The sequence below is a fragment of the Salvia splendens genome, chromosome 18, assembly GCF_004379255.2.
Source record: "Salvia splendens isolate huo1 chromosome 18, SspV2, whole genome shotgun sequence".
In the NCBI taxonomy this organism is placed as follows: Eukaryota; Viridiplantae; Streptophyta; class Magnoliopsida; order Lamiales; family Lamiaceae; genus Salvia; species Salvia splendens.
This window is the reverse complement of record NC_056049.1, coordinates 17,900,569-17,913,575: the sequence shown is the minus strand read 5'-3', so window position 1 is coordinate 17,913,575 and position 13,007 is coordinate 17,900,569. Positions and strand designations below refer to the sequence as shown.

The 13,007-nt window shown below is 38.0% G+C and overlaps 1 pseudogene; it reads left to right on the top strand.

Annotated features, from left to right (window-relative positions):
• The first annotated feature begins 3,615 nt into the window (after positions 1-3,615).
• Positions 3,616-12,873, top strand: LOC121776836 (annotated as a pseudogene).
• The last annotated feature ends 134 nt before the right edge of the window (positions 12,874-13,007 follow it).

Below are 13,007 nucleotides of genomic sequence, written 5' to 3'. Positions count from 1 at the left end.
ATTTCCTTCATAAAGTCAAACAATTTATTAGAACTTGTGTCGAGTCAGAACGTGTTTGTAAATGGTGGACGAAGGGAGTAGTTCTAGAAAATTGTGCGAATTGGGTTATTATCAGGTCAACCTAACATCGACCCAACCCAATAAGGTCAAACCTAAACCAACCCGAAATCGTCGGGTTTGTATCGGGCCCCATTAACTCGTGCGTGTTCGTGCATATTATTGTATCATGTCAAAAATTGTAAGCCCTACCGTTAATAACAAGTTACTGTACAATCTAGCTTAACGCGACACGATAACGACGAAAACATAATGTTACACGATTAAAATTTGACACTCCTATTACACAACTGAAACTTGTTATTACATAATTAAAACTGATCAAAATTAAAATTTAAATTATAAAATTAAAGTATACTATAAAACTAATTAAAATAAGAGTGAACTGCAAAAAATGGTCCTCGGACTAAGTGTTTATCTCAAAAGTGACCCTTTTGGCTTTTTTTGAACCAAAAATGTTAGGGGTGTGCATTTGGGTTTCGGTTAGGTTTTTTTCCAAAATCGAACCAAAACGAAAACCGAATTTAGTTCAAAATCCAAACCGAACCGAACCCAAAAAACCGAACTTGAAAAACTGAAAAACCCAAACAAAACCGAAAAAACCAAAAAATGAAAAAAAATATAATATTAAATATATATATGTGTGTAATTTATTTTAGTTTATATATACTAATAGAGAATATATATATATATATATGTTTGTGTTAAAATGACAACACCTCTTAAAGTGACACCATACCAGCATTCCTAGCCAATCATTTGTACACGAGAACAAATAATCAGCTGCCATGTGGAAATCATAAAAAACGCTCAAGGATAAATTTTCTCGTGCTGCAATATCCAATACGGTAGATTGCAATTTTTGCCCGACTGCAATATCCATTACGCTAGACAGCAATCTATAGATTGCGGTGTAGCGTTTATACTATTGCAATGTAGCGTTTATAATATTGCAGGATACGTGATGTCATAGTGTCACTTTAAAATGTGTTGTCATTTTAACGCACCCCTATATATATAATATAAAATTAATAATATATATAATATATATTATATAGTAGAATAGGTTTGTGTTAAAATGACAACACCTCTTAAAGTGACACCATACCACCATTCCAAGCCAATCATTTGTACACGTGGACGAATAATCAACTGCCATGTGGAAATCATAAAAAACACTCAAGCGCAAATTTTCTCGGGCTGCAATATCCAATACGGTAGACTGCAATTTTTGCCCGACTGCAATATCCAATACGCTAGGCTGCAATCTATAGATTGCAGTGTATCGTTTATACTATTGCAGTGTAGCGTTTATAATATTGGAGGCTACGTGATGGCACAATGTCACTTTAAAAGGTGTTGTCATTTTCGGTTTTTCGGTTTTTTCTTCGCCCAAACCGAACCGAAAAACTGAAATTTTTTATTTTCAAAACCGAAACGAACCGAAAAACCAAAAAAACCGAACCGGAGTTCAAAATTCGGTTTGGTTCAGTTCGGATATTCGGTTTCCGGTTTTTTTGCTCACCACTAAAAATGCCCTTTTGGAGTGTTGGACAATTTGGTCTTTTTACACATTTTACTTTTTAAATATGATATTATTTTCGTGATGTACTAAATCTAATATTATTTCAAAATTATCATTCTTCTTATCTTATGACATCCTCCACTTTGTGTCTTTATTTCAATATTAGATTGAATTCTATAAAATTAAATTTTAAATTTAGATTTTTAAATATCAATAAATTTTTATTAACTATTAAAATTTTTAAATAACAAAAATTAATAGTTTTAATCAATATTTGATAGTGTCTAATAATTAATCAATAAGATATGTCAGCGCCAATTTAATTCTAATCAATATTTAATAGTTTTAATCGTAAATAGATATGCATCTAATATAAGACTATATAATTTTCGTTTATTTATTTGAAAACAATCAAAATTAATTAGAAAATTTAAACAAAAATAATCCTATATAAATATTTCAAATGGATAAGTAGTAGGAAATAATGGATAGCGAGACACAAACTTATTACAGTACGGAGTATAATGTTTTGATAAAACGGTTTTCAAAAAATATAAAAATGAACTAATTTAGTGGGATGAACAAAAATGACAAAAAAGACTATTTTTGGAATGGATGGAGTATAATAGAAAAATAGTAGTCTCAAATTTTTAGTAGTATCAAATTTTTAGTCAACTTCATAATATTTAATCACAAGCAATTATAACAACCGAACGAATGCTAAGTAGAATAGCTCTTATTTTTCAATCATGATTCATATTATTTTTTTTCTTTTTCAATTCAGCTTAATATTATATTAAATAACAAAAATTAATAGTGTTAATTAATATTTATATTGTCTATGAATTAATAGTTTTAATTAAAAAATTTAGTGATATTTAAAAATCTAAATTTAAAATTTAATTTTATAAAATTAAATCTAATATTGAAATAAAGAAACAAAGTGAAGAATGACAAAAAGGAAGAAGAACAATATTTTGAAATAATATCAGATTTAAAAAGTTAAAAATGTAAAAAGACCAAATTGATGTTTAAAGGTTAAGCAAAAAGAGAATAGAGCGGAAAGAAAAAAACAGTAAGAAAGAGTAAGGAAATAGAGTAGATAAAATTTTTGCCAAAAGACAAAATGAACCAAGTAGCTTGGGACAATCCAAAAAGGAATATAGTAAGTAGCTTGAGGCGGAGGAGTACTATATAGGAAGGAAAAATTATTTAAATCTCGTACTTTCTATAACTTGTTACGCCACACAAGTGCATCTGTCAACCAAGATAGGTAGTAACTAAGATCAACATTGCAACTTTTTACAATAGATTGTTCAAGCCCATTGAGTTGTGAATCCTCAAACATAGATTATCAACAATGGTACTTCAAACCCAGAAATATAGGGGTGCAAACTTAGTTCTCGGGTATCGGGTATACTCGATCCCGATCCAATACCCGGCGGGTTTTGGGTACCCGAAACCCGAAAGTATGGGTTCAGATACATGTTTGGGTAGTTGATGTTAGAATTTTTCGGGTTTAGGGTACCCAAAACTCGTATTGGGATACCCGACTAATACCCGATTAATTATGTATCTGTGATAAATATTTTTATTTAATATATGGCCTACGACCCTTTGGTTAAATTTATGGTACCCGACTAATACCCGATTAAACCAGATTAATTATATATTTGTGATAAATATTTTTATTTAAATATAATGTTGCATTATTTATATTCTTACTTGTTATCTTTTCAATATATACATTTTATTTACATGTTTATTTAAAATCTTAAAAAAATATTTTAATCTCTTTGAGTTTCAATGTATGCCAAAAAATTCTTTATCTTAAAATTAAGTAGTGTCTATTTGTCTAATGTCTACCGTAGAATCATAATCTAAAGAAAGCTAAAACATTAAAATTGAAGTGTAAACTTTTAATAATAGTCAATAAATGGTAATAATATTATGTCATTTTTAATAATTTCTATTCTCATCACAATATACTTTAAATAAATAGAATAAATTTGATATATAAAAATTTCGGGTTTATGGGTACCCGATTAGTTGGGTTCGAGTACCCGCATCGGGTATTAAGGTACCCGAATTCACATACGGGTCGGCTATTGTGTATGATATTTTTGAGATTTCGGGTTCGGGTAATCAAATTTTCGGGTTTGAGTAACCGCGGGTACACGAATTTGTAGTGCTACAAATATAGAGTAGAAAAATAGCTTCAATGGTATTACAAAACCCCATTTTAGATTTTTTAACAAAATATATCTTATTTTATTTACATTGAAACTATACCAAATTACTTTTAAAAATTATGTTATATTGTATCCAGTTCGAAATCGTTGTATAGTTAACTAAACTAGTATCGTGTAATACACGAAGATTTTAAATTGCTTATGAAAGCACAGAAATTTTAAATAAGAAATATTTTATTTATTTTATTCTATCATCATGTGATAATTAGTCATAGCTAACTCCTAGAACTAAAATAATCTCACAACTCAATCCAAGATTATATCTTGCTATTATTTTATCTTGGAAACTGAACACCACCTTAATTGTTCCTTTATTTCTCAGGTCTGGGAGCATTTACGCCGTTGATACTCAAAAGGATCCGAGGACTCCATCTTTACATAAGGTCGTTGATCCCAAGGATGTATTGGAGAAGACGGGACTGGCATGTCCTCACACACCTCACTGTCTCGCGTCTGGCGAAATCATGGTGTCGTGTCTTGGAGATAAAGATGGAAATGCGCAAGGAAGCAGATTTCTACTCCTGGACTCCGACTTTAATGTCAAAGGAAGGTAGAAATCATTAAGAAATATTGTATTCTGTTGTTTTCGTTTTCATGTTACGTGAGCCTACCTCTGGAACGTGGCTAGTCGTGCGGTTCAATTTGGTTTTAAGAAGACATTATGAAATGTGAATGCTCGGGCAGGTGGGAGAAACCGGGGCACAGCCCCCTTTATGGCTATGATTTCTGGTACCAGCCTCGACACGAGACCATGATCAGCACATCATTTGGAGCTCCTGCTGCTTTTACCAAAGGTTTCAACCTCGAGCATGTTTCTGATGGTCTGTACGGGAGACATATGCACGTCTACAGCTGGCCGGGAGGCGAGCTTAAACAGATATTGGATCTGGGAAATAATGGTCTCCTGCCTTTGGAGGTTAGTAGTAGTTGTAGTAGCCTAGATGAAGCCAAGATATATAAGTTTATTTGACTGTTTGGTAGATCAGATGAGACTCATGTTAGGCACTTAAAGCCCTTTTACTCTAATTAACTTGTGTTATCTTAACATGCTTACCAAACTGATGATCTATCCACATATACGATTCTTGCATGATCCAGCCAAAGACACGAGCTTCGTGGAGTGTGCTTTGACAAGCAATATGGTAAGGTTTTTCAAGAAGTCGGATGGGACTTGGGGTCACGAGGTAGCAATATCAGTGAAGCCACTCAAGGTGCGGAATTGGATTCTACCAGAGATGCCTGGTCTTATAACTTACTTCTTGATATCCCTCGATGATCGCTTCCTCTACCTTTCCAACTGGTTCCATACGACAGTATAACGTTGAAGATCCTGAAAATCCCCGTTTGGTAGGCCAGGTTTGGGTTGGAAGCTTAATCTTAACGATGGTAATCGAGAGAGCCGTTGTATGGAAGAATAGACATGGTGGCAAGAGTAAGGAAAGAGTATTTTTTTGTATTTTCTGTTATGTTATGTTTGATGTAGAACACTCCCTTTTATAGGGCTATTACAACTCTTAGGAACTTTCACTAATTTATTGTTTGTCTAGGTAAATACTACCTATTAAATGTTGTAACAATTACCAAGTAGTTGGTACTTGGAATGTGGCTAACTAGCCGTTTGTCTCTCCTTTTGACACTCTCCCTCAAGTTGAGCAACGGTATCACCGATGTTCAACTTGGGCAATATTTCTCTAAAACTCTTCGGATTCACTGCCTTAGTTAGAATATCAGCCAACTGTTCTTCTGATGGAACAAACGGGAACTCTATAATTCCTCCTTCCAGTTTCTCTTTAATGAAGTGGCGATCGACCTCGACATGTTTGGTTCTGTCATGTTGTACTGGATTTTCTGATATGTTGATTGCTACTTTGTTGTCGCAGAATAGCCTACTCTTACGGCTTGGGGAAAACCCAATCTCTGTAAGCAATTTTCTTAGCCACATAATCTCCATGAGCCCACTTTTAATTCCTCGGAACTCTGCTTCAGCACTAGATAGGGCAACGACCTTTTACTTCTTACTTCTCCAAGTGATCAGATTGCCTCCAATAAATGTGAAGTATCCGCCGGTTGATTTTCAATCGACTGGATTGCTTGCCCAATCAGCATCTGTATAGCCATCTACTTCGAGATCCTTCCCCCTTTTTAAGAATATCCCAAAGTTTGTCGTTCCCTTGAGATACCTCACGATTCGTAAGGCCGCATTCATATGTTCTTCTTGGGGTTGGTGCATGAATTGACTAACAACTCCAGCTGCATACGCAATGTCTGGTCTGGTATGTGCGAGATAAAGCAATTTTTCTACCAGCCTTTGATATTTCTCTCGATTTGCAGGCTCAACTCCTTCAACAATTTTAAGTCCATGGTTTGGTACCATTGGTGTCTCGGCCGGCTTGCAGTCTAAAAGGCCGGTTTCTGCCAGTAGATTGAGAACATATTTTCTATGTCTTAGAAATATTCCATGCCTTGATCTCAATACCTCTATTCCCAAGAAATACTTTAGGGGGCCGAGATCTTTCATGTCAAACTCTTTGAACAGATTGGTCTTGAGGTTATTGATTTCTTCTGTATCATCTCATGTGATAATCATATCGTCAACATAGATGATAAGGCAAGTTATCTTATCCCCTCTCCTCTTGGTGAAGAGTGTATGATCAGAAAGACTCTGTTTGAATCCGTGCTTGATCATTGCTTGGCAAAACCTTCCAAACCATATCCCCGGGGATTGTTTTAAGCCGTATAAGGTTTCTTCAGTCTGCACACCTGTCCAGGTCCAAACTCGCCATCAAATCCTGGTGGAACTGTCACATAGACTTCCTTGTCCTTTTCCAATTCTCCATGGAGAAAGACATTAGTCACATCCAACTGATGTAGTAACCAATCCTTACAAGCTGCAACTGAGAATAATGCTCGGATGGTGTCAAGTTTGGCAACTGGGGAGAAAGTTTCATCGTAGTCAATCCCATATACTTGAGTGTATCCTTTAGCCACCAATCGCGCCTTGTATCTCTCGATTGATCCATCTGCACGCCTTTTGATGGTGAAAACCCACCTACATCCGACTGATTTTTTTCCTTCTGGAAGAGTGCATTTTTCCCATGTTCCATTCTTGATCAGAGTGTCAACCTCCTTCTTCATGGCTTCCTTCCAGTGCTTGTGCTTGACTGCTTCTTGGAAGGACTGGGGAATTTCTTCTTCTTCTTCTTCATATAGGGCTACCTCGAAAGCTCGGGCCATTTCCGTGAGGTGTCCTTGGGCGATGTTTGCCACTGAATATCTTATTTTTCTCCCTTTCCAGTCCGGAGAGTATCTCTTGGGAGGGATTCCCCTTGTACTTCTGTAAGGTAGTTCATATTGCTTGTTACTGTCGTTTGCGCACCTAGTTTCTCCTTCCCGACTTATCCTGTCAATGTTAGTGATTTCCAATGGAACTGTGTTGGTTTCAGAATCGGTTACCTCAGGATTTGTAGACGAGGTTGATGGTTGGGTGGTGTCCTCGAATTCCATGGTCTGACTAGTGGATTGTGATAGCTCGTTAGTATGACTCTCTTCAACAATTTCTTTCGTGATCGATTTGGGTTCTTCCCTTGACTCATCTCCCCCTCGGACAGATTCAATGGGTGGTGGATTCTGTTGGGATAAACAGCCAATTTAGTGGGTCACTTTGTGGTTGACTCTCCCCCTGACCGCTGGATTGGCTGTAGTAGTATTCGGTTTCCACAAAGTCACAATTCATAGTTGTGTACATGTGCTTAGTCACAGGGTCATAACATCGGTACCCTTTCTGATTAACCCCATCCCAAGGAAAACACATTTAACGGCACATGGAGAGAATTTGGTGCGTTCATGTTTGAGGATGTGGACGAAAACTGTACAACCAAAGACTTTTGGTTCAAGAGTGAGATGGGTTGGTTTTTGTATAGTTTTGTGGTTGATAAAAGTATCGATGGGAGTTTTAAAGTTGAGGATACCTGTTGGGAGACGGTTCATAAGATACACGGATGTGGCTATTGCTTTTGGCCAAAAGTGTGAGGGTATTTTGGATTCGATGAGGAGAGCTCTAGTGATTTCTAGAATATACCTATTCTTTCGTTCTGCTACCCCATTCTGTTCAGGCGTATAGGCACAAGAAGTTTGGTGGATAAGGCCATTTTCAACAAAGAAAGCTTTCATGTTGGCATTTATATATTCCCCCCCCCCCATTGTCGGACCGTAGGACCTAGATATTTTGTTTATACTGAGTTTGGACCAAACTGTAAAACTGGGTAAATTTGTTGAAAACCACAGATTTATGTCTTAAGAAATATACCCAAGTCATGCGGGAAAAATCATCAATAAACAGGAGAAAATATCTGAAGCCCTGACCCCCATGGATTGGGGCAGGACCCCACACATCCGAGTGAATTAAGGAAAACGGGGTAGACACACGAGTACTATTTAGTTTAAAAGAGTGACGGTGACTTTTGGCAAGATGCCATGTTTCACAATCAAGAGAGTGCATGCTAGAAGCAATCTTAGGAAACAACATTTTCATATATCCTATAGAAGGATGTCCTAACCGCCGATGCAAAAGCCAAGTCTTCATTGTATTTGATCCATGAGTCAATAATGCCGTACTTTGTCAAGCTATCTCGTCCACATAGTACAGTCCACTTCGTTCAGTGCCACGCCCAACTATCATCCCCGTCTTGGTATCCTGTAATATACAAAAACGAGATTGCATCAGTAACTTGCAGTTGAGCTCTTGTGTCACATGACTGACAGACAAAAGTTTATTTGAAAAAGTTGGAACGAGAAGGCAGTTAGAGAACCGGAGGGTTGGAGAAATATTAAGGGTACCCGCCCCCTCTACTCGAGCTAAATCCCCTCCGGCGGTTTGTGAAGGGGTTGGCAGCGGAAGCGTGCGATATTTACCGATCATATAAACTTGATCTATTTAGCAGATTATTTAGACAAATTCTATTCGCGTAATTATCACATGTATCATGCTCATAACTTGAATTAAAAACATGCTTTAGCACATAAAATCCCTAAAGCATGTTTACTACGGAATTAGCCAATTTACCTCGTAGATTCAATCAAGAATCGATGATGGCTTGCTCCGTCTCCACGTGAAGATCTTCAATACAAGACATCGGATCTTCTGACTGGTGTCCCGGACTATACGCCGATATTTGTGTGGGCAAATCTCACCAACGTACTAGGATTCGAATAATGGAAGACAGAAACTGCTCGCGGAGAGAGCACATATTTCGAGCTCTCTCTTTCTAGAGGGGGACAAAAATTTTGTATATTAAAAAGTGTATCTTTTGTCTCCTTTATTCTCCTATTTATATAAGTCACATATTGGGCCCAGTCAGGGATCTAAGGAAGAATTTGGAACAGACCTCATTCAATTAGCTTTTTACTAATTAAATTGAACCCACAATTTAATATAAGCTTATATTGGAATATTACGAGCAGTCACTACAGAAGTAATATTGCACTGCCTTCCAAATCCAAAATTACAAGTATTCCGGGTTTCCTTTAATTGCATTTGATTTATTTCCCGCGCTTAAGATAGAAACATCCATTAATTAATTAATGTCTGCTATAGACTTAATTAATTAACATATTTCGAATTCCAAGAGTGGACTTAGCAAGAAACTCTTATTTATTATTCATAGAGTAATCAAACTCCAACTAGCTAGGTTCCGAATAATAAAACCTCGTTTCGAGCTCCTCTTGTGGATGTTATCAAACGAGACTCTCCTCGCACACGTTTCAACATAATAGCAATCCTAGCATCGCTAGATAATGATCACCACTATCCAATATACCTGGATCGTTGGGTTACGAAAAACCCGCACCTTTGGTAAGTCAAAGTAGTGGATACTCAATGTCGTGTGCTCAATGCTAACGTACATTGATTAAGAAATTAATTATCAAGACCTCGTCTTTCAGTAGATAGCATAAAGACTCGTCTTGCTGTTAGATCCACTCAGTGCTATACCACACCAACGTCATCTTATTTCAATAAGGCTTAAAATAATCGGACTAACATTGCAACCTTTCGCGATAGGTAGTCTAGCCCTATCTAGGTTGTGTAATTCTTATTTTTCTTTGTTTAGAACTGGCCGTGTTACCTTAAATTGGACGACGCCCACAACCGGTCTACTAAAACAAAGACTTAGAATTTGTTACGTTTGCTTATACATTTAAATATGCAATAAACAACCATTAAATATAAAACATAACAACATTATGACAAAAATAATCTGTTGCATTTATTGGAAAATAACCATTAGAGTTTTACAGTATGCAATCACTCGAAAGGTGATTTCTAGTATAAAAAACCCTAACAGTTTGGACATAGGCTTTGGTAAGTTTGGAGATGTGAAGGAAATCGGTTGGATCAAAAGAGATTGTATCGGTAGCACCATAATCAAAGATCCATTGACTATCTTTCTTTTCATCGGTAGTGGACGAGGTAAAGGCTAAGACTTTAAAAGAGTTGTGGCACGGAATAGTGGGCTGAAAAAGAATATCATTTGATTTGGTCAGGGTTATTTCGGAATCTGGAAAAGTGTCGGGGTATTTTTGCAATTGTTTAGGAAAATCGGGGTGATTTTGGTGTTTTACGGAAGTTTTGGGGTATTTTCTGGAGATATTGGAAGGTTTGGGGTAGTTTTGGATAGGTTTATGGGAATGGGGTTTAAAATAGGATTTAGGAGAATGAGGGGGGGGGGGGGGGGGGATTTCGGATTTATAAGAGAGTTGGGGGTCGATTTTGAATTTAGGGAACCCTAAATCCCTAAAACCCTCTGTCTCCACTCCATCTCTCGTCACTGCCGATTTCTCTCCTCCATCTCTATGATTTCCTGGTTCCTTCTCCGATTTGTCTCCAATCGGTGATAATGTGGGGACGCCTGTGATATGGTTACCTTCTGTCCAAGCCCGAGCGACCGTGGCTGACGTCGTTGCTTTTTCCTCGTTATTTCCGTCGTTGTTCATCGGACGGTTAATCCCCGTCGGTTTCGGCTTGTTGGAGCTGCCCGCTGTGTTGACGGCATTGGTAGCTCGGTCGCCGATAGCTGCCGCTGCCGTCGCCCTGCCTCCTCCATTCCGGTTCCGATTCTGTCTCGATTTCTTCATATCTTCCCACCAATCAAGAAATCCATGGAGATGGAAGCATGTTTCGGTGGTATGTTTCTTCCCTCCACAGTGGCTGAATGTTAATTTGTTTTTGTCGATGTTTTGGTGGAATTTGGGCGGCGGCGGTGGTCTGCTCCGGTCGATTGCTGCAAGATCGACCCCGATTCCTGTCTCCTGTGAGTCACCTGCGGGTTTGAGAACTCGTTCATTTGCAGATTCTCGTCTCACCATCCCATATGCGGTCCTTACTGTGAGTAACAGATCTTTATTTCGGATTTCTCTTTTAATGGCATCGAATATGTGATCTAGAGCCCATAGAAATTGATATAATCTGTGTCGCTGCATGATCTTGTTGTATTTCTCTATTGTTGATGGTGTGTCCATAGGATTCGGATCTCTCTCGTCTATAGAGATCCAGATACCTTGGAATTTATTCCACAGCGATTCGAGGCTCATGTTTCCTTGCTTCATGTTGTACGCCTATCTGTGCAGATCCGAGACTTGAAATGGATCGGCTCCACTTGCGTACGTGATGGCCAGACCCTCCCACAGGTCTCGGGCCGTCACGCGTTGTGATACTTCGTTGATGAGGCTGGATTCGACATTGTTGATTATCCAGTTGAAGCAGCAGTAGTCTCTCTGTTGCCATTTCGGGTAACTGGGATGAGTGGATGAAGGAGGGTCGGTTACTCCATTGATGTGAGACAATAGACCCTTGCCTCCTATCGCTCGTTCCATCAGAGTTTTCCACAGAGGATAATTATCCCCATTGAGTTTACTTTGGACATGAACTTCCCCCAATGATTCTGGTTGGTTTGAGGGAGGGGGTGGTGGTTGTTCTTAGGTTTTTGGTGGTATATTAATCTGTTTGAGGAACTCGGCCAATTGGGCAGTGAATTCCCCTGGGAAATTTATCAAAGGTTGGTTGGTGTTTGTAGCTTCTGAGTCAGATTCTGACATGGCTATTTTTTTATTTTTGCAGGTTTAAAAGGGGCCGAGAAAGGTATATCTGGGACGGTGATGAGAATTTTCTGAGTCCCACACCGCTACAACCTGCTCTGATACCATCTTAACGATGGTAATCGAGAGAGGCGTTGTATGGAAGAATAGACATGGTGGCAAGAGTAAGGAAAAAGTATTTTTTTGTATTTTCTGTTATGTTATGTTTGATGTAGAACACTCCCTTTTATAGGGCTATTACAACTCTTAGGAACTCCCACTAATTTATTGTTTGTCTAGGTAAATACTACCTATTAAATGTTGTAACAATTACCAAGTAGCTGGTACTTGGAATGTGGCTAACTAGCCGTTTGTCTCTCCTTTTGACACTTGATCCACAAAGGAAGTCCTATGGTGGCGGAGGCGGAAGATGGCACAACATACCAGACCCAACTACCTCAAGTCTAGGTATGTCTCTGTTGTTTCTCAACAAAGTGTGTTATAAGCTTATTAGAGTAATGTTCATTATAATAAATAAATTTATTAGTAATAACGTTCGACTGTTATTACTAATTGAAGTGGAAGTTCATAACTTCGTTAAACGAGCTTTTATTAACTCACAATAAGTCTTGTAGTGTCATCTCATTGTACTTATACTTGAAATTCACAATAATGTATCGACTTTAGGGACACCGACTACGAGGAGGGCCGCAGATGATACAGCTGAGCTTGGACGGGAAGCGTCTATACGTTACAAACTCACTGTTTAGTCCTTGGGACCGTCAGTTTTATCCGGAGATGGTTGAGAAAGGCAGTCACATGCTCCAGGTTGATGTCGACACGGAGAGGGGAGGTCTAGAGATCAACCCTCGATTCTTTGTGGACTTTGGAGCTGAGCCGGATGGCCCGTCCCTCGCCCACGAGATGAGGTATCCTGGTGGAGATTGCACATCTGACATCTGGCTCTAAATTTTACTGTATTTTCTTTTCATGGCATAGTTAATAATGGTTGCAGCAGCCGTGATTTGGATTGTGTCTAGAAAATAAAGTGCAACCATAGTTGTGATTCAATGAAACTTGATTTAGATACATAGTGTATTTTG